General features: G+C 33.3%; 1 protein-coding gene across 13 annotated transcripts in view; it reads right to left on the reverse strand.

Moving 5' to 3' along the window:
* Nucleotides 1-23627, reverse strand: part of Ptprk (protein tyrosine phosphatase receptor type K) — a 560796-nt gene that overhangs the window by 239565 nt on the left and 297604 nt on the right. The gene's annotated exons all lie outside the window — the stretch shown is intronic.

The raw sequence follows: 23627 nt of genomic DNA on the forward strand, positions 1-23627 counted from the left end.
CACATTTTTAAGGGACATTAAAAAACTTTGCAGAAAACTGTTAATAAAGTTGTAATTGCCCCCAAGTTGATTTAACACTTATTTCTAAATGTTAGAACAAATCACATATAAGAGAAACTATGAAATGCAACAACCTAATGCTTTCTCACACTGACCTGACCCGTGCCAGGTAGTAGTGGGCTGGAGATGTAGACACAGAAAATTCAAGGACACACTGCCAGCATCCTTCACACTGTATTTCCTATTTACTGGCATTGCATTCCATAGGAAAAAAAAAATGCCACGGGGTGGGGGGGAATAAAAGTCCATTGACAGGTTTTACCTTCTTATGCTTGTTTAAATAAATCAAACATTTTTAGTTGGAGCCCAAAGATTACATTTTAATTCTGATGATATAAAATTTACTAGCTTATAAATCCCTGACTTAAAAACATCCTCTTAAAAAAAAAAAAAAAAAAAAAAAAAAAAGATAAGACAAGATGGCCTGGGATCCTACACATAGTAAGATCATTTTCAAGAATCTTCCTTCAAAATTCATAGGACAAATATTAACAAATTACTAACTAATAAGTTGTTCTACATATTGGGTAATACTGTAGGGGAGAAATAATTATAATAAATCAATAAATTCATTATATTACATTGAGAGTTATATAGGAAGCAAACAGCATCCTGTAATAAAGAATAATAGAGGTAATACACTTTTCATCCTATCCAAAATCATTATAAAAATAAAAGTAATCTCCCTTCAATAATCAATGCTCATTAAGTTAATAGCTTTCAAACTAGTTACTGAAAGAATGATATAATCTGGGGCTAACTGTGCTCATGTTTAAAATAAAAATAAAACTTAAGATTGAAAATTACACTATATAAACTGCATATATTTTGAACTACTTCTATTGAAAAGTAGTTAAACATTTGATTTATAAACTTTATCCAAAAATCTATTTCTTATGCTTTACAAATTATTTCAACAATATGTAGTTAACATTGTTTCCTAGGTGAACTATTTCCAATTTCACAAATGAATTCAATGAAATTATTTGCAACAAAAAGTTTAAATAAAACCATAAAATTTTTAATAAAATTCTATTTTTAAATAAAAATAGAATTTTCATTTGTCAGTTAAAGTTCTACATTTCATAGAACTAAATTTCACTCACAAATCCAACAAATTTTATAGAGTTACAGAAAAATTTATAGAGTTACAGAAGTTTTTAGCAGACAAGAAGGAAAAAAAAAGTTAACATATTCTCTAAACCCTAAACTAAATGAAACTGAATAGAGAAATGAACATAATAGAAAAATGCAAATGCCTTCCCAGACTCTCGAAATGCCACAAGGATTTAAAGCAGCAGTGTGTATTTTGTGAATAAACTGAGTTGCCACAAATGTGCAATATTTGTTTTTATTCCAGATGGCTCATATACTGACTAATGTAAGTTAAAGTAGGAAACAGTGTTAAATTCATAGCACTGTGCTTCTACCCCAGAGCAGCAATACCTCACTTGCTTTATAGTTCAAAGATGACCTGAAGAGGTCTGATTCTTAACATGATGAATGAACAAAAACAATACACCAAGTGAATTATAAATAACAAACCCTGGTTGACCTACAAATGTATAGGTGCTCTGAAACCTGACCTTATGCGTGTCTATCAATGTTAGATCTTACCCATCAAAACCCTGAACACTCTTGCCATAGGAAACAAGAAGGAAACAAGAGAGAAAAAGATGGAAAGCAGAGAAAGGGAGGGGAAAGCTAGAGCAAAACACATTAGAAACAGGCATAGTATTTCTCCTGTCATTTCAATCTTTAATGAAGTGACATAAAAAGAAAATGAAATTTGAAGTCAGGAGGCCTGGTTTCAAAAAATGCATATGTAATAGTAGGGTAAACTTGAATATACCTTTTAACTTGTATTACATTTTCTTCATTAATGAACTAGGCATTCTTAGAAAAATTTTTAGAGATGACATTTTAAAATATTTGTGACACTAATTTCTTTTTTTTTAAAATCAGAGCATAGATAAATTTTAAACCAGAAATGAATATCCAACTCTAGTATTATGTGTAAATAAAACAAGTAAGGTTGATGTAGTCAGGATTGTGTTCTGAAGAAAGGCAATAGTTCATTCTGTTCAGTTTTCTATCCCATGTGCTAGGGTCAAGCACAAGATTTGTCTAATAATCAAAGCAAGAGCTCAAATCTGGTACTGTGGCAATATTAAAAGAGGAATATAAGCATATGCATTGATTAACATCATGATTATAAGAAGTGAAACTTACATTAATGAGACTAATATACCACAACACATTAAAATTTTTACGTTGGAGGTAAAAAGTAGACTTATATTAGCATGTGTATTTTGTTTTTAGACCCTGGAGAACAAGGAGATTTATTTATAAAATCTCTATTCATTTCAATAAATTATGCATGAATTTTAATCAGTTAGCAAATGAACAAGTAATTGTTCTGCAGCAATATTAATATTCTTCATAACTTAATACACTATCAGACTCAGAGGTGTGGTGCAAATAAATCCCAGTTGTACACTAGGTATCAACTGAAGCATACAATCCAAAAATACAAGATAAACTTTGCCAATGTTACCAATTAACTTTCAATTAATGACTTACATTCATTATTCTAGAGCTAACCTATTATAAAATCCCAATTATGTATTCAGCTTGCTTTATTTGTTTTTATATTTCAATTTTTAAATGTGTCTTAAAATCAAGGAAACCATTATGAAAGTATATTCTCATCCAATTATTCCTATTATAATGGTATTTTACAAACGTGTCACTTATCAAAATTCAGTTAATCAATAAAATGCAAAATCAGTAATAGAAGCCAGGAAGTCAGAAAATGTCAGTAACAAAGTAAATGTCAAGGCAAATAACACTTCTACCACCATCATCCCAGACAGATAAACTGAATGCCTCTCAATACTACCTTCTTCCTAACTGTTTTATTTGGTTGTCAATAAGGCCGAGACATAAAAGTTTCCTAGGATTAACCCTCCCAATATAGAAGGAGACAAAGATCTTAAAAATTACCACAACCTGGTAACTAAAAGAACAAAAATTTATTCTTAAAGTTCTTGAAGCCAGAAACTGGAAATCTGTATCACTGGATAGAAATTCGGTGTTAATAGGCCGTACTGTCCCTCAGTGCTCCAGGTAAATATCAATTTCATTCTTCTCCTAACTTCTGGTGACTGCTAGTATTCTTTGTTTTACAATGGAATCCCTCCCATCTCTGCCTTGGTGCTCACACACCTCCTCCCCTGCTGTCTATAGGCAAACCTCCCTCCATCTCTCACATGTGACTGCATTTAGGTCCTGCATAGATAATTCAGAACATACTCACCATTCCAAATCCTTAATATACTAACATCTGCAAAAATTATTTTAACATATAAGATAATATTGTCAAGTACTGTGGATTAGAAACTGATATATTTGGGGGACAATTTTCAGTTTAGCACGTTATGGACTGTGATTTCATCATTCCTTTAAGGAAATAGCTCAGTTCTTTTTCCTACTTTGTGGGAAACTTCTGAGTAGGAAAAAAAACTTCATCAGAGAAAGTTCGGTTCAGAGCAGTGAAAAAAATATGAAAGAGCTTAAAAATATATCTGTTATCCTTTTTGTATTTACAATTTATTTGTTGTGAAAAGAAATGAGAATAGAGATGATGACCTTGAAACTGAATGCAAGAGTTAGTGCTTCCTTGCCAAATATAAATTCCTGCAAAACCCACATTAGAATATTTTTGATAAAGACAGATGTCTTCTTATTTATTACTAGTTGTTTAAGTGAATATATCACTACGAGTTGGATTATTCTATTTCTTATTACCCTCTTTATGGTATTTTTATCTAGTTGTGTTTTCTGTTAAACAATAAATTCACTGTTTATGCTTTTTGTTTATTTTTTCTTATTCACCACCTACTGGGTTTTCAAGTAAAGACAAAGGAACATTAAGAAGCTAAAAGAAAGAAATGTGACATCATCATACCACATAATGCAGGTGTTCCTAAGCTCCCCTACAATAATTTTTAAATTATCCTAAATAGAATAACAGCATAATTTAATGGTACTTGAGTGCTTTGTAAAAATTAAAATAATATCACTGATAAATAGATAAATAATCTTTGCCCAAAATACAAAAATCAAAGCAAGTTTTTCATAATTGGAAACATTTTCTTTGGGCATTTACTATATGACAACACAATTTGCTTTATTTTTGCTTAGATGTTAAAACATAAAATACATATCTGAAAACTTTTAGATTTATTTATCAAGGTTTCTACTGTACCCCAGTTTATGAACTATAACCTAGAAATATTAATGAAGAGAGTGATGTTCTGATGTTCTTTCATGATTTTCACACTGTAATTCTTCTGATACTTAACACTTTCAGTCCTAAAAATTCCTTAGGCAATCTAATACTAACCCATCCATTTTTCTGGCTACTATCTCATAATTTTTACTTCTACAATGATATAACCAGAAATGTCTACAATTTTTCTTTCTTATAAATTACTGTTATCATAATTACATATTTATATATTGACATCATGTCAATCCCTTTTTTTAAAAAAATCTATCAAGCCAACTGATGGATACATTCTCAAATTATAACATTTACATGGCTCAAAATCTTGCACTGGTGGACAAAAGACACAACAAAATGAAGATGTTGACATACCTGAGGCCACTATGCTGGCAATACACTAAGTACGATATTAATCAAGGAGAACTATTACAATTTATTATCATCCTATGAAAATTAAATCGATGTTAGCATACAGTTATGTTTAACTGTGCATATGTATGTAAACTGTGCTCCACTCCGTATTCTCATAAGATTCCAAACACATATAACTTCTGAGAAACCATCAAGTTTCATGGTTTCAGATGCCAGTAGGTAAGTTGGTAAGCAAACAGTACATTGTTTATGTGTACCTAAAATTCCATCACTTTTAGTTCCTCTGTAAGCAGGATAGAGCCGAGGTTGAAGAAAGACAGCACAAGCTCTCCTTTAAATGGGGTGCTCATTTATCCAAACAGGCTTGACTAGTACCAACAGGCATTGGTAAATGAGCACTCCAGTACACAGCTGCTCAAAGTCAAGCGAACTGATGTTTTTGGAAAACATTTCATCAATATATATCAGGAAATAAAAATGTGTTTTTAAATCAAAGTTATTCTTCTTCTGGGAATTTGTTATAAGGAACTAATTTAAGAGACCCAAAAAGTTTAATCAAAATATTCAACAATAGCTAATTATAATGTATCTATTCAATAGAATTCCCACAAGCCTTAAGAAGGCACACTGTAAAAATTATTAGTTTTCATTTGAAAAAGTGCAAAACATATTCAATTGTTGTTGTTGGTGGTGGGGGGGACATCACTACCAGAAGAAAACTTTTAGGTTTAGAAAATGTAGCAGAAAAGTTAATACCTGCCTGTTATTGGGGGACTATGAGACCATGAGTGAATTGCTTTTTTCTTTTATTCCTGTAATCTAATAAAATTTGTAATATGCCCATAAAACTTGCTCATAGTTATAGTCACAGTATTTCTTGCACTGCCTGAAAAAAATTTAATGTTATTATAATAGAATAAATGGCTGGCTCAACAATGCCTTAAAAATAAGTTACAGATGCCATAATAAGTACACGTACCTATACAAACTTTATGTAGTCAGTACAAGAAAATATACACAATTTCAGCACAACAATCTTCTTCTGAAGATGGGGATATTTGCATACTTTTGTATTTATTAAATTTACTTTCAGATGCTGAAATCAAGTCCTCAAAAGTGAGATTTACTACCTCCTTCTTTGAACCATGTAGCCAACAAATTGCTCTGACATTGATACACAACACCTACAAAATGTTACTATTTAATTAAAGGAGTTAGTTGACTGGAACAAAAGAACACTTTCTAAGCAATTGCTTAGTGACCAAGTGGCATCAGATGATTTATCCAGCTTATTAAAAGGGGGGGGGGGGAGCACAACTACAAACCTAGCAATAATTCTTTTTTTATTTTGGTCAAATCAGAGCAATTAAAAAATTTGTAGAAGAATATTTTCATTGAAAAAGTTACCCCCTTATATATTTTAAGTAGTTAAAATATAAATTATAAATCAGGAATGATATACAAGAACATATCATTCTACAAGCATCAAAAAATATACATGTGATATTTTTTGACCAAAAATGTAGTTCAGGGTAGGAAAAAATTCTGATGCTAAATATGCCATTCTTCATATGGAACAACAATTTTGTATCTCAAGTCAGTATCTGATACCTATTCATTTTTTAAACTTCAAGATCTGTAGGATTAGTCTACTTAAACTCTGTGACATGGCTTTTTCCTGCTGCCTAAAGTGCTGAAATAAGAAGAATCAGTTCATCGTTGAAACTGCAAATTTTACATTCTGAGTTTTATATCCTATGCATTACCATGGCATTTTATTCACCTTGATTTGAAAACATTGCTGCAATAACTTTATTACATGCTTCAAATAAAAAGACACAGACAGAACTCTGTTTTTGATCTGTCAGCAGAAACTGAAAACAAGTTGAGGATTACATTTAGAGTATATGAAAAGATAAAGGGATTTTTGAGGAGTAAAATTTATTTGCTTTGTAGTACACAAAATCAAACTACAAGATAATATGGATTTGCATCTCATTTTGTTCAAAACCTACTCTTCCTTACTAATCTCTTTGTAATAATTGGTTCAGAATCATGGGTTATTGTAATAATTTAACAACGTTACAAAAGCCTCTCTATTACAATCCACAAGACAACAAGTCACATATGTTATAATGAAAATTATGGATCCTTTTGCATGAGTCATAACCTCATAAATACAGAAGATTTCTCTATGGTCATTTACTCTCCCATTTAAGCTTTGTCAGAGCTCAAACTGTTCATAACATTTAAGAGAAAGAACATCCAGGTGTTATTCTTAGAATAACAATCAACTCAGTAGTAAAACTAGGAAAGCCCTTCAACTCTGTTTAGTTCCCTGAAGTCTACAGTCATAAACAGGCATTCACATCACTATTTTATCAGTCACATTTATGAGGTAGAAGAATAAAACATATACACGGTTGGATAAAGGAGGAATACACATGCCAGGACAAAGCAGGAGAACTGTGTTTGGCAATAACAATGCATGTCCTGATAATATGTTAAATACACCTAGCTTGTATGATGCAGGCCCTTATGCATTCTAAGGAATTTAGAGTACAATACCATTCATATTCATTTTATGATAGCGCATATTGAGACAAAATGCCTGAATACGGTAAAAAAGAGAGAGAGCAATTAAAAGAAAAGTCTCTACAATAACATTATGATGTCTTTATATATAAACATTTATACATGTGTATGTAATATTTTATAAATAATAAAGAAAAAATATTTAAAATATTTTATATCTTCCACATATTTAAAATAAATACTTTGAATAACTTGATGGGACTAAATTCAAAATTTTCAGAAATTTTAAAACTGTGCAATTAAAAGTTTTTCCCCACACTTAATTATAATCAAAGACACATAAGTTTGCCTACTTGTTCCCTGGGTCTTAACACTCAATTGTGGTGGCTGGTAGTATAATACATAATAAGCATATGTTCTTTATTTATAAATAAACACTTTGTGAACATTCCAAGTCCACTTAAAATATTACGTGGGGTTTTATGTATATGAAGCTACAAACAGATGGCCATTATTTTGCTGTAATGGCAGTCTGGCCACGGAAGCAGGAACCTCTATTTACTACCTCCACTAGTGACCTGATTTCCAGGCAGGTAAACTGCAAGATTATTGACTCTAAGTTAATCAGTGGAAACTTTAGCTTTTATTTCTTAATGACTCTGGAGGGTACAGAGTAACCACTGGGAGTAGAGGTGGGGAGTTGGGAGCACTGGCATATCCGTTTATGCAACAAATAAAATATTTGTTTTTTATAAAGGAAATGAAATTTTGATGATGTCGTAAAACCATCTGAAGAACACGTCAGTCATTGTGTACATAACGAACTTTATGTGAATACTACTAATTCTAGAGCGTTCATCATTTTAAGTCTCTTTTCAGTTCCAAAAACAAATCATCAGAGACTTAAAAAATCTTCATAGAAGAAAAATGTGACACAGGCACAGACAAACCAGTGTATATTCATTCCCCATACCATATGATATAAATAGCAGTTGTACAACACTTCTTCAATTTGGGGATTCAAAAAAGCAAAAACACCCAGGTGTTTTATTGGTTGAAATATTCTGGATTAAATCAGGACACAGAGGACATTTAATGAGATACAAGTTCAGGACATGTAGCTGATTCCAGACAATTGCTTTAAGACTCATGAAATTTGAATGGAGACCAGAGAACAGACTCTTGTGTGCTTCTACTTGTGCTTCTGAACTAAGAAAATAAGGTTTTGTGTGGTTAAATTGAGCTTACACAGGCATAATGACGAAAACAAAGGACAATGTCACAAAAACAGAGCCCTCCTGGTTGTTGCCATAGTAATAGGACTTCTGAATGATCATGTTAATCATTACGAAAGTTTAGATATAGCTCATCCCCTAAGGGTTCATACATTGGAAACGTGGTCTCAGTGTGACAATGTCATGGAGGGAGTAGGACCTCTTAAGAGATTTGACCAATCAGGAGGTTTTAAAGTCATTAGGACATTTCCTTCTGAACAGGTGAAGATAGTTTTCCTGGGGTCTTGAGTTAATTCTCACAAGTGTTGCCATAAAGAGCCAAGACTGGCCCCTCTCTCAGCTCTGGCTTTCTGTCTGGCCATGTGATCTCTCCCCTCTCACATGTAAAACTCCTACAATTTCATCTACCATGACTTGATACAGACAGGGGATCTTGCCAGGGCTATTAGCCTACTTTGGGGACTTTCAGTCCCAAATGGAAGCTAAACAAACCTGTCTTGTTCTTTAAGTACTCAATCTCAGGTAATTCATTACAGGAAAGGAAAACTGACTACACAATCATCTAGTTCTATTAATATTCCTTTTGAGGTCAAATATCTGTCTACATACAATATTCTGAGTACGATCAAAGTTAAAATAACCACATCTAGCTTTATAATCAGATGGAAACAGGAGGTACATAGGAATAATTAGGGACTATTTGATAAAATAGCATTTTTATATTAATGACATTTTAAGGTATTTAATCACATACACAGCTATCTGTGTGAAAAATATTAAATTAATATGACTGCTGAGAGAGCAAAAACACACAAAAAAACTTTAATTTCAATACCTTCAAACACTTCCATTTCTATACCATAATGAGGCATCTAGACATTCAGAATATCAAAATAAGTAATATCATCTAAAACATAAAATATTGGAACAGAGACCTACTTCTGTGATTCATTAGTATACAGAAATGGAGGGTTTCTAGCATACTTAAATAAAGGGTTTTCTAGACCCCAGGTAAGGCAATTTGATAGCAAAGGGCTGGGTTTTTCCTTCACAGCTACCACTCCTAAATGACAAGAAACCTCCTTCATCTACTTTGATAAATATCATACCTTTTTAAAAACCAGGATTTGAAATAGCTGGTAACCCAGACTATTCATATGCACTTTACTGTGAACTTCAAATTTCCCATAATTTTCCAACTTTACCCACATCAACTGGAAATTTGCTAGGGGAAAGTATGATAACAAATAATATGTGCTAATATTTTCATGAACACTGAAGATTCTTATAAATGGTACCTCAAAGAGCAGCTGTAAGATGAACGAAGAACTGAGGGAGTAAGCCTACTACTTTAAACAGTATAAAGAGGAGAGGAAAGTATATTCCTTTGGCATGTGTTTTTGTACAGTGACAGACTAATATAATATGATGGTTCAGAGATCTTTATATTGTAACTGAAGGGTACCATTTTCTACTCCAAAGTCATATCCTTATATTTAAAATGTATACGCCTATGTCTAGGTTTAGGTTTTAAAGTTAGAGTCTGACATTGGGCAAATGTCAAGACAGTCAGTTTTGGAATTAATCACAAAAGTATATCAGATATATCATTTCTGTACAATACAATGGTGTGTTCAAAAAGTAAAGGCACTAATTGGTTTATGGATATTTTTAATCTTCTTTTAAAAGTTATTTTATATTAATGTATACATGCGAATCATGTTAAGGGGATAAAAAATGTACTCATTGTAAATATTTTCCTCCTTTAAAGGCACATGTCAATTTATGTGGTGAAGATGAGGTCAATGCTCAAGACTGTGCTATCCAATCATGGTTTCAGCTAGGAGATATTCAAATTATGAACAGAATGGCCAGGAAAAAAAATACAAGATAGTTTTTGTGACTATCACAATACTATAAATAACATAAAAATTGAAACAGAGGCACGGAATACAAAAATCACCATAGTGATCTGAAAACATGGACATGGATCTTTTCTAGCTCTCCCATTAAGAGGATGGGCCCATGCGCTTCAATCTAAGGGACTTCATACCTGGTTCAAGGAACAGAGCACAAAGGAAGGAGATGGAATGAGACTTCTCAGGCTAGGTCTTGAGGAGCCACATATGTCTCCACTGTTCAATAAAAACTAAAACCTTTGTTCTTGGAGCCCTGAGACACCACATAAAAACTACAATTTGCTGGAGAAGTTATTCCAGCTTAAGTGCCAGACATATGGATGAAGTCTTAAAAATTCTAGCCTCTAGGAGTTTGAATCGCCTTCATTTATTCATTTTGAGACTTCTCAGCCAAAGATCCAAATATCAGAAGACCCAGGAAAACCATCACTACCACGACTTTCCAAATTTCTGGCCCACAGGAACAGTAAACATTATACAATGGCTAGTCTTATGCCACCAAAGTTTTTTTTTTTTTTTTCTCTCCATATTATACTGTACAGGACTGGAAAAATGGAGTAGTATGTCTTATTAAGACAGGTGAGGATAATCTTCAAGGAAATATCTAATTTTTTTTTTTGGGGGGGGGTGGAAGGTAACTAGGAATTGAACTCAGGACTGCTTACCCACTGAGTCATATCCCCAGCCTTTTTAAAAATTGCTTAAATTTTGAGAGAGTCTCATTGAGTTGCTTAGGGCCTTGCTAAGTTGCTGAATCTTGCTTTGATCTTGTGATTGTCCTGCCTCAGCCTCTGAAGCCACTGGAATTAAAGGCATATGCCAGAATGCCCAGTTAAGATGTATTGTTTGAAAAATACACTGCCCTTTCATGATCTGTCCCTGCTGACCCGTCCAACTCTATGTCTTGCCACTCTGATTTCCAAATACATGTTCATGTTTAGCAACTGGTATTTTGCCAAGAAATAACTTCTTGTAAAATCAACCCATCTTTACCTTTCACATACTGACTAGAATGGTATTTTCCCATTTACACACTGAGTAAAATCACCCAACTTCAAACCTCAGCATTGTCATTATTGCCCCTGAAAACACTTCCTCTCCAGGCTGCTAATAAATGCAGTATTTCTTAAGAGGAGGCTTATCTATATATTTTGTCTCTCTTGACCACATTAAGCTCTTTGAAGGCATGGATTTTAAATTATTTACATTTGAGTTTACATCTTCATATGCTTGACATATTAGTAACCAGTGTTTGCTAAGAGGGGACACTTATGGACAAATGAAAAAATTAACCTAAGCTAATTAAAAATGGAAGGTAGGACCATATCAAGTATTGGTAAGGACACATAACAGTAAGACCTTTCATGTTCAAGTTAGAGTATAAACTGACACAACAAATTGAGAAAATGTTTTGTCATTAGCTAGTAAAACTACTCATAAGCATCCTTATGACCTTGCAATTCCATACACTACAGGCAACAATACGAATAAATTTTAAAAAATTAATTCTGAATAAGAAAAGTTAAATGAATCAATATGAACTATTTAGGATTATATTGACCTAAGTTACTCATTGCGTAACTTTACAATGGTCACCCTGGGGTGGCAGAGTATTAATCATAATGGAGTAAGAAAAATTTTGAGAGAATTAGTAGTATCCATCGAGTATGTGTGTGTGTTTAATAAATACTTTTCTATATGCCTATACTATTCTTCAACAATAAATAAAGTAACGAGTCTTAAACTCCTCTGAAAACCCACTTAGACCCCTACCACGAGAAGACTGTTAAGTTCAGGTGGAATCTCATCCTGAGATTTCTAATGCTATTTTACCATTCTGGAAATAAAAATAGAGGCAACAATCTGTTAGAAAAAAAAAGTCAAAGATTTTCATCTGATTTGATCAAAGATGACTGGGCCATAGAAAAACCTACCTTGCTGAGCGCCACTCAGGTGGGTGATTTTAGTATTCATATGAAATTAGAATAAGTGCTGATGGGCATTCGTTACTTACAAGGCACTGTTATTTCAGAAAGAGAATAAGTTATTAAATTCTGATGATTTTTTTCTTTCCAATCTGGGGAGCTCTGAAGTCAAAGAATTTCATCAGGAGGAATAACAGATTAATTTATTTGCTTTTAATAGACTATACTTGTGCCAGCTTCTGCCTAACTTATAGCAAAGCCCTCCTGGGCATGTTGAGATATTGGTTGCATGAGCTCATCAATGTACAAGAGTCAGTATTGGTGTATGTGCGCATGTTTATGTCAGTTCATCAGAATATGGGAAAAACATGTATGAAGTCAAATGTCATTTTTTAACTACTCTGAGCTTGATTTAGAAAGGGTTATCTATCTCTTGCTCCTCTACAGAGAACAGGACTAAAAAAATGGTAGGTTTTAATTATAATGTCACTTGTCAGGGCAAGACAGAGTTAAAAATAATATCCAAGTAATTTAAAGTAAATACATAATCTCTAAAGTTATAAGATAATAATCATAGTAACCTCATATTTAGCATCATTGAAATTTAAGGGTAAGAAAATCTCACACCTCTTATACGTATTCACATTTATTTAAATCTGCACCTCTAGTGGCATTTTTCTTAATACCACTATGTAAGTTTAGTTAGTTCTTGGATAGCCATGAAGAAACTGAAAAGTAAGAGCACCTTTTAAGACCTATGTTCCCTGTGGGGAAAAAAAAACAGAAATTAATATTTATTAAACTAGATAAGATAAATAGATGTAAATATAGACATAAAACCTCTGTCACTGCACCTGGCACATTGGGTATGTAATATTAATAGGTGCTTCTTTTTACAACTTACACTAAACACTTAGACTCTGTTTCGTGAAATTTACACTAACTATAAAGAAGAATAAATCATTAGACTATGATCATTATCTCCCATTATATGAATTAGTTACTGAAATAAGCTTTTCATTTGGAGCTATCTTAACTGTTAATAGTTGTTAAAAACAGACATTCAAATAAAAAAGTCAAGAAAGGAATGAGAAGTCCCTAGGGACATGTCCTGCTTATTGACATGTCACATTAAAAAAAAAAAAAGGCACATTTCAAGATAGCACTTTAATTCCCAGAGAATTATCAGTAATAGAAGCTCAAATAGTATTTTTTCATTTGGGAATAAATATTTAGTGAACAGAAGGTCTATGAACTTCTTGGACCCTCATGAAAAGAAGCCAGATGAGGGAAAGGAATTATAGAATAAGTGACAAAAAAATAAATTATAATATGCCATAACTTAAAGACTAGCTCAGATGAAACCTTAAGACCCTATAGATTGTGTATCTTATCCATTTCATTACCAACAAACACAATGACTAACCTATGGTAGCTACTCAAAAATATTAATCTAACCAATGAATATATTAGTTTTTCATGTTTGTAATAAAATAATTTTGTTATTTAGAGTAAACTAAAGAGAAGGACTAGAGAAAAGGTAAAATTGGCTGATATTTAATTTATTTTATATTGATACTTGGGAAACACTGTTTTGTAAAAATCAAAGTAAACACATACATCCAGCAAGAAGATATAAGTCCATTACCCAGCAGAAAGATACAAGGAGGTAATGAGAAAGATATTCATCAAAACCATCTCAATGTATCTGGCCCTATTTCTACACCATTTGATCCAAGCATTGGTAACAATAAAACTCTTTATTTTCAATATAAAAATAAGATTATCATTATTAATTTATAAAACCAACCATAGATAAGCAATATGTTTAAAATACATACAGGAGGAAAAGGCAAGAGAAAATTTAGATATTGGAGAATATTTTGTTAAAATACTATTGTTAGGGAACAGACAGTGAAGATGTTGGGAACATGAAGTTAAGAGAATAATTCTACAAAATGGGTTAACTGAGCTGACCCCATATTCTTTCTTTTCCAAAAATCAATTTACCTGCAGCACTGCTGGCCTAAGTAGACATGATGTGTCACATTCTTCAGAAAACTACCTGTTAACTGCCAGAGAAATGCAGGCCCAAAATAATGTTAATAAGAGGAACCCAAGTTATCCTGAAGGGGGAGAGTTTTGTGACCAGATCCTGAAACTCAGAGATAAGGACAGTTTCTCCTAACCATAAAATCTGTAAGAATGTATGGTTAAGAATCCAATTAGAACCAGTCAGCATGGGTCAAGGTAACCTAGAGTTGCCATTGCAGTGGGTACTTGACAGTCTGGTATCATCTTGCTGTGAGTCAAAATCAAAAGTGGACATGGGTGGGACTCTCTGGAATCCCCAATAAAACTGGAGCACAGGAGAGGCACATTGTTCCTGTCCTCACTGAGAGCATTCACTCTATCTGTCTTAAGAGTAGCTCCTTACCCTTTTCCAATCCTTTCAATCAACTCTTTCCTGTTACTCTGAGTGACATATCCGAAATCTTTCTGACTTTATCACAGGAATCGGTTGGAAGGGGTGATATTTATGCTGCCTCACTCACAAGGTCCCAGCTCTGTAACACTATGATGAATTTTTGAAGCATCGTAAGAATAGTTTTAGCCTAATACCATAGGTTCAAGATGATGAAAGGTCACTGATATATTGCCAAATGCATTTTTATGAGATAATTTCAATTAGAATTGCTGCAACTATTCCAGCCACAATTTAGACATAGAATCCAATTATCCATTTCATTTTCATTTATACCTCATGGGCTAGATCATTTATCATGTTTCATGATAATGATCAGAAGACACATGGAAAGTGATTTCTGGAGGTAACAAATTACCTACCATATTAGCATAGCTTACAAGTTCCTGTCAACAACTACTATGCATAAATATGAGGTAATTAAATTTACAATGTGCAGGAGTGTTTGATATGCTACTTGCTTCTTTCACAGCTGCCAAAAATCTGTGTTGCTAAATGCAGCAAACCTGTTTGGTTGCAAATCAGGAATCATTACACCCCAAATCTTCAACAGGTAGATGGTATGCTGTGGCTCTAGTTGCTGAAATGTATCTTTCATCATCTGGTATTATTACTTCTAGCCACCAAACCATCCATCATTACTGCTGAGACAGCTTGGAATGATAGCCCTGGACCCTCACATTACTGCTCCTTGAACTCTGTCTCATCCATCTTTTGCATCATTCCTGATTCACAGTTAAGTATCCTCTTCTGGCTGCAAAACCAAGTGTGAACCTGCAATGCCTTTAACCTACAGTGCCTCTCTAATAGTAATTGATTTCTCTTTATCATAAGCCACTGTTCAGAAAAGACTGCCCATGACTGCTGATGCTGAAAGATGATTTTTAAAAGACTTGATGTACAGAATTCCAATAGTTATAGGAAATGCATTTTTTTGTAAGTTGGGCTTCTGGATTGCATTCATATTTCGCTTTGAATATTTATTCATCAAAGTGGGAAACAGAAACACAAACTCAGACAACTCTCAGTGCACAAGTACACATACCTCAATGAAAATATAGTATGTGACATGTGTATTAAGTCAACATTCAAATGAGAAAATTATTAACCAGAGTTTCAAATATGCTTGATAAAAATCAAAATTTTAAGATACTTAAAACTTTGAAACTGCAAAAAATGCTAATCTGCAAAACAATGCAAAGGAGAAGAACTTAAATTTAGATGCAAGAATATAAATGAAAATTGCCTTATAATAGAAGTTCCTCACTCATTCTTCTCCTCTTCACTCATTGCAAAGAGAACCTTCAAAAATGATACGAGTAACACAAGGGTTAGTGTATCATAAACTATCCAAGACTAAAGGTTTTAATTCAGTTCCATCTGAATGCTGGTATAAAAGTTTAATAAATAAAAATGATCAAAATGTTCCCAGTGGCAGGTTGGGATTCAGTTTCCAATTCAAATGCTCTTTAATATATGGCTTCTCTGACATCTTGCATTTTTACCATCCATGTTGAATTCCAAACACCCTACTTTTCATCATTACCATGCATCATCCACTCTGGCCATGGTAACTACTTTTTAGCAATCCTGCACAAAACACAGAAATGTCAAACCCAGTGGGAGTTTTAACATAGGAAATTTATGACAGGTGGGAACTCTTTATCTACCCTTAAGTAAATATTTCAAACCACCTACTGCATTGAGTGGCATTCTTCTGAGTATTGAGAAATGCTGTTGGCCAATAGTCTTAGAAAGAAAACCCCCCTTCTCCCAACCCTTTAAAACATTTTCTGCAAGAAAAAGACAGGTCTAGGAGGATTGTTATCAGGAGCATTCAAATTCTGAATAGCAGAGAAAGTGGTGAAGACTTAGAGAGTTTGCTTTATTCTATAAAATGTTTCACAAAAAACAAGAAAAAATATTTCACTTGACAGCCAGAAATCCACATGAAGCATAAGGAAAACATTTACACATTGTATTCCTTACATACGTTTTTATATGTGGATAATATCAGCATAAAAACACACATTATGTTTAACTATGTTAGGATTTTTTTAAATACTACTTAATTGAATACATATGCTTTTCTCTTAAGCTAAGCAACATGAAAATGTCTGATAGTATTGGCTAAAGGCTATGAAATGGAAGCTAACAAAATACAAAGAATTTCTAAGGAACCATCAATTTATTTTGCACTGAATCCATATTTAATACACTGTGATTTTTTTTTAAAAGTTACCCTCATGCCTAAAGATTTGAAAACTAGATATCTTCTCACTCCAACTGAGTCTTTACAATTGGAATTCTAATCTATCTTCTTATAAGTCTTCCAATTATTCATAATATCATATATTTCACCTGGAATCCCAGGCTAAAAATCTCAAAAGCTCCTTTGACTTCTTCCCTCCAGACATTCCATAATATCCATAATAATATTTCTGCCATAACCTCTCACCCATGACCAATTCTTTCTACTGTACCTCCCCTTCTCCAGGACTGTTCATCATTTCAAGTTTTTAGGATTGACAGAGACCACTAAACTTACTCCTTAAAAATTAATCATCCTCCAAATCATGTCCCATCCCAGTTTTTCTGAAGTGGATACAAGTGCACGTGTAACCAACTCCAATTCCCTCAGAGGTCCTCAAATCAAATGACACAATATACCTATATGTCTTAGACTAGCATTCAAATTCCTTTGCAAAGTACAATTTCCGATTCATCTCATGTTTGTTCCCTGAAAAACATAGTATAAGAGTCTATATTTAATACTTGTCCAGAAGAACATGTATTTAACAATGTCATTTTCTCTTCTTGTAATGTCTGTTACTTCTTTCAACTGCAACAGTGCAACTATTTATTTTAACTTATTTCAATTGTGCAGATCCTATGCATCCACCACAGGTCAAATGAAACTTCCCTTCCTCCTCAGTGCATCAAAGGCAGTGATGAGGCTGCCCTCCTCCATTCAACACATTAAATACATGCCATTCACATGACATTTATAACTTTGCTTTTGTTTCTTTGATAGCAAACACTTCATTATGTCTTCTGGACTTTGATCATGGCACTGGCTAAAGGGACACTGTTGTGAATAAGCAAAACGGAAATGTCCTTCCTTTCATCAATCTAATAGAGGAATCCAAGTTTCTTTGTTGTTATTTTCTTTCTTGTTTTGTTTTGCTTTTTTAAGGATTGCTGAAGGAGTACTGTAGGCAGAAAAAGCCAAGGTCCTAAGGTAGCAGAGAAGATTAAGAGAGTAAAAGAAAGCGTGTGTTGCTAGAGTTTGGTGAGCAAAGAAAATCCCACAAGGGATTGAAAAAGGCGAGCACAAGTGGAACACACAGAGCCCTCAGATTGTGATGACACATCTGGAATGCAGTGCATAAGCAGGGACCCAGCAGAGCCACAGAGAGCATGTTCTGACTTATTCTCTGACATATGGCCTTTCTGGCTGCTTGCTGAAGACTGATTTGAAGGAGGTAATTCCTGGTAGAGAGAGACCAGTGAAGAGCCTTTGCTTTTTACATGTATACTAAAGAAAAGATGGTATTGTGGACAAAGTGGTGGCAGTGAGGAAAATGGAAAGGTCTAGACATCCAGAACACATGCAATACAATACAGATAAATGAAGGAAGCAATCAACTAGTAAACTGTACAGACTGTACTTGCAACAATGAAAAACTCTGAGACCGCAGTCTTGTCCTACACATATTAATCAGAATAGTCATTGCATAACAGTCTTTTAAAAACGTAACAGCTAAATAACTTTGAAAACAGCAAAACTCTCTAAAACAAAATCGATGAATTCAGTTCTGTACCACAAAGTAATTGCCATTTGGCTTTTCACTGTTTGGAAAAAAAAAAAAAATGAGTACCATCCTGAATAAAGTAAAAATGTGAAAGCATGCATATAGTTGAGAAAAAAGAAGGGAGTATAGCAAATGTAAAGATTGTAAAGCAAGAGTAAACTTGGAAGTGTTGGTATGCCTGACATGGATTAAGGAATGTGAGTGTTAGAAAAGAAATTTGGAATGATAGTTAGGGGACAGTTCATTTGAGTCTTTATGAACAGCAAAGGACTGGGACAGTGGTATATTTTTCTTCTCTAATGTGAAGGACATCACTGGAAGAAGTAGCATGATAATGTGGAAATAGCCATGGAATCCTCCATATATATACAAAGATGAAAGAAAATGGCAATGACAATTAGGAGGATATAAACAACAATGTGGGTGAAATTTCTCCCTAACAACCATATAGATAATTATTCATTTGTTGTTTCTTTGTTTTAATACAATCACAGATTCTGTACCATCACATCTAAATCTGCTTCCAAATTGTGTAACAGAACAAAGAAGTAACAAAACATTTTCTTAGTTTAAGGCTCACAAGGCAGAAATTGGAGAGCAAAAGAAAGTCATCTTCCAAAGTCTATGCTAAAGTTTAAAAATAAGCCTGTTCCCGTAGTAAGAACAGAGAACAAACACATATATAGGGCATAATTTTCTTAAAACCAACATCAGAGCTAAGATAAAGCTGCAGAAGAAGAAACTGTAGTAGATTCATGTGGTGAGAAAAGCTGCCATATATTTTACCCAATTATTTCATCTCTATTTCTCTGTCCTGAAAATCCTCTTTTAATACTGAAAGGGTAAATTTTTTCTTATTTTCTAGAATCAAATGATTATGCTAAACAAATTCCAGGCTGAAGTCTTAGAAAATATAAATATTTATCTGTACTTAAGTTTGTTGATCTTATGCATGCTTTTAATTATTATGAAACTAGATGTTTTCTAGTAAAGGAGAAAACATCATTTATATTAACCCAGAAGGAAAGAAAAGGAGTTTATATAGTAGTATGATATGCTTTGAACAAGTTGGCTTTGACTGATTTATTCAAAAAATGCAAGTACATATTATTCTCTGCCTTCTTTGTAGGACTTCTAAATTATGACTGTTTTTCATGTATTTTTTTGTTAATGCTTTTAATAATAGGCTCCTGATTACATTTTAGTAGTAAGCAGAATGTGTATTGGCTAGCTTTTTAAAAGATGGAAACATTTATTAGGGAAATAATTTATGAAAACTGAAAAATTAAGCAAAAACCCACCCATAGGCCAATACACTTATAGGGAACCCAGCTATTATTGACTACCTTTATGATGAAGTGGTGGGGAAAGGAAGAGGGATTCAAGAACTGTCACTAATGAAGTAATAGCCCACCAAGACACTTTAGTCACCACCCTCACTTGCTATACAACCAAACAAGATGAATGACCTCTCTCTATCACTGCCTGGTTTCATTTTGTCAACTACATAGCTTCTATTCAGTGAATATTCTATCAGAAACTGGCAATGTAACACTATTTACCATGTTAGGTATTAAATAAAAGGTTTTCATACATTAGCTGCTTTGGTTGAGTATATTTGATTTGTTAGGGAACCTTTTTGCCCTTCTAAAATTAAAAATGCAATCAAAATCTAAGCCAAAATTTTACCAAAATAGTAATTCAACATTTTTAAACAGAATTAAGGGCTAAGACCCTGAAGTTTCTTTGGTGTTTTGCAGTGCCTCTTAGCACTTTAAGTATTCAACACATACTGCTAGAGGATTTTCCAATGAAGTGGCAAAGGAACCCAGAGAGACTGAAAAATTGTAGTACAAACTGACTTCACAGCTTTCTTTTGGGTTTGGGATAAGAGAAAAAAAAACTGTGAACAGGAAACAATATAAATAATGAAAACATTATTAGTCCGTAAAGTAGATAGGAGTCCTTTGGTAGAAGTGGACCCAAATTATATTTATCACAAACTCTAAGAGATGTGAAAGGTACAGAAGAAGAGCATAGAGCTTTTATAGATAATCTGACATAAAATTCAGTCACCTTTCACAAAAATAATCATTTGGCATGTAAATGATTCTGCTTCCTCCTTGGATCTTTACAATTTTTAAAAATGGTCCAATAAAAGCAAACTGCATAAAATTCACTTAAAAAGTGGTATCCAGCACCCCTGCTGCTGAACATTCTGTGAACTGCACATGTGAATCACCCATGGAAAATACTCAAATATCCTCCTAAAAAGGACTCTCATTGCATTTTTATATTTTTAAATGAACTTAGAGAAAGTAAATGAAATGAAAATAGTCACTCAGGTGAAAACAAGAACTGCACTCTACCATTTTCATAGACTTGCCTATAAGGAAACTCATAGGAGAAGAAAATTAGTACACAAACGTATCCAGAATGGTAGCTTACAGAAATAGGTTTAAAAAAATAGTTTGGGTAACAATACTGAGGTCTAGTAAATATTAAATGTAAGATTTTGGCCCCATTACATTGAAACAGAGTACTATTATTAATTCTAATTTTTTTTTTAACTTTGCAAAATCATTCCTAAACTAATTATGTGAACAATTCAATCAGTATCCAGTTTCAGGTTGTACCACAGTACACCATCTGAAATAAGGACATCTAGTATTCTCTTGCTCATTTTGAATTTAAATATGTACCAGACATCTTGAACACTGAATCACCTGAATTACAAGTAGGTATTATGAATGAAAAAAGATTCCAAATGTTCCTTTTATCATACTCAAGGGTAGCAGAGTAAAATTTTTAAATATGAGACATTTGAAATCTGTTTCTAATTTAAGACATTTAGTTTCCACTAACTGTATGTGCTTTCCTAACTATAGAAGGGGATCTGGGGAAAATTAGTATGTGGTCCATTGGTGTGTTCTAAGACTTTTGTTATATTTCAGATTTTATAAAACACAGTTGTTAAAATTATACTCTTCATAAATAATTTCGAACCTCCTGTCCAGTTGACTAGTTTTTACAATTAATATATATATATATATATATATATATATATATATATATATATATATGCCATCTTCAAGTCACCATTAAGAAAAGAAGATCTTTATATGAATTCCTCAGTCTGACAGCTCTACTATGAAAACTAGTTAAAAATCAATACTAAACTGCATTAAACAGAATGCTGAAGGTCCAAAGCTAGAAATCCCATGGACTTTAGACATCAGCTAGCGAAAGTGTTAGTTAAGTATGTCATATTTTCCACTTTCCAAAAGTCTTGGTTGCTTATATAAAAATGAAATACTCAGACTTGACTTTTAACTGCTAGGTACAGAAAGACTAGAATACTAGACTAGAATACTGGTCAAATCAATATCATTTTTTAAGGGAAAAGTATTTCATGCTCAACTTACAATCACTCTTACTACTTCATTTGAGAAAGGAAAGAGACTGGGTCAGACACTAAAAACTATCTGGCACCAGCAAACTTGGCTCCCTCTATAGGTTGGGGGAGGATATATGGTTCATTGACTGTGCCCTTCATCTTCCAGGGTCAGCATAATCACTCTGCCTTCAACTATACAATTGTATTTGTTAATTTTGAGAAAAGTATTGATTATCTTGATATAAAGATTGAACTAGGCGCTGAAGTTAAAAAAAAAAAAAAAAAACGGGTGAACTAGATAGTCAGGTGCTGATAAAATAAAACCCAAAAATATCAGACCAAAAGCTGTCTTAAAAATTCACATGAACTCTTGTGGCAGTTTGGACTTCTCTTTTTTTTTTTTTTTTTTTTTTTTTTTTTTTTTTACTAGTGTACTGGTTAATTCATACCAAGTAAGTGATTTCATTGATAGGCCCCATTCACCAAACAACCCCACTTATAACCTAATGACCAATACTGTTGCTTAACACAGAATAACACCCTTCTCCAATGTCACCATATTCTAGTCTGTATGTCTATTGAGATTGAGCTGTTCCTTCTCTTGAAACATTTGTTCAGTTACTATTTCACCAAATAAAATGAATAACTACCTCTCAATACCAATACTCTGGACACCTGTGTACAAAAGTACTCTACTGAACATTCTAGTTCTCTCTCCAACAAATTTCCTTCTTTCCTTTCTCCATCTCTCCCTCCTTCACTCCCTCCCTCCCTTTTCTCCTCTTCCTTCCTTTATCTGGATAGTTATGTAGAGTCCTCTTTATCCCCAACTGCATGAGCCCAAGAAAGCATGAAACCGTATTTCTGTGCTATGACTATGGGATAGGCTTAGCTTAGGATGGAATCCAGAATAACTGACTACAATGTGAAGAACTTCAAAGACACAGATCCTGAAAGATTGAATCTAACAACCCTGAAATCACGTCTGAACGTCCTAATCACAAAAGTCAATAAACACTCTTGTTTTTCAGCATGCTTATATTGTCTTACAAAGGGCAGTATCAACATCACTCAATTTCTTACAATTTTAAACAACTCTAAGTAAATTTGGTATCTATTTTGAGTAATATTGGGTAGACAGATTTATATCCAATCCAATTTGCAGCTAGAGGTCACTGTCATAATTAGAGATAGATAAGTTCACTTCTGAATACTTTTGTGTCCAGAGCATTTGATAATGGCTAATAGTGAAGAGTAAAATGTAATAATCAACCATTAACAATGATACACAAAAAGCTGTACTTTTCAAATTAAAGAACCAAAAATGTTCTTTACAGATAATGGTTATACTTTTACAGGTAAAAATGGTTGATGTAACAATATAGCAAACAATTCAGAATAGAAATTATTCTAGCAGAGAACTTTATAGAAGTTTATTGTAGGTCAGTTGGTTAGTGATGTAAGTGGGTCTTTGATATAAACAGGTAGAGAAAGATCATAAATCAGGTAGACATTGAGCAAAACTATCAGGAAAATAATTAGACGACAAACTTGGTGTTTTCAGTTGAAGCTGGTAACCTCCCCCGCCTCCCC

This window comes from Marmota monax, unplaced genomic scaffold, assembly GCF_021218885.2.
Source record: "Marmota monax isolate L192 unplaced genomic scaffold, Marmota_monax_Labrador192_F-V1.1 WCK01_AAM20220418_F8-fsc00030, whole genome shotgun sequence".
NCBI lineage: Eukaryota > Metazoa > Chordata > Mammalia > Rodentia > Sciuridae > Marmota > Marmota monax.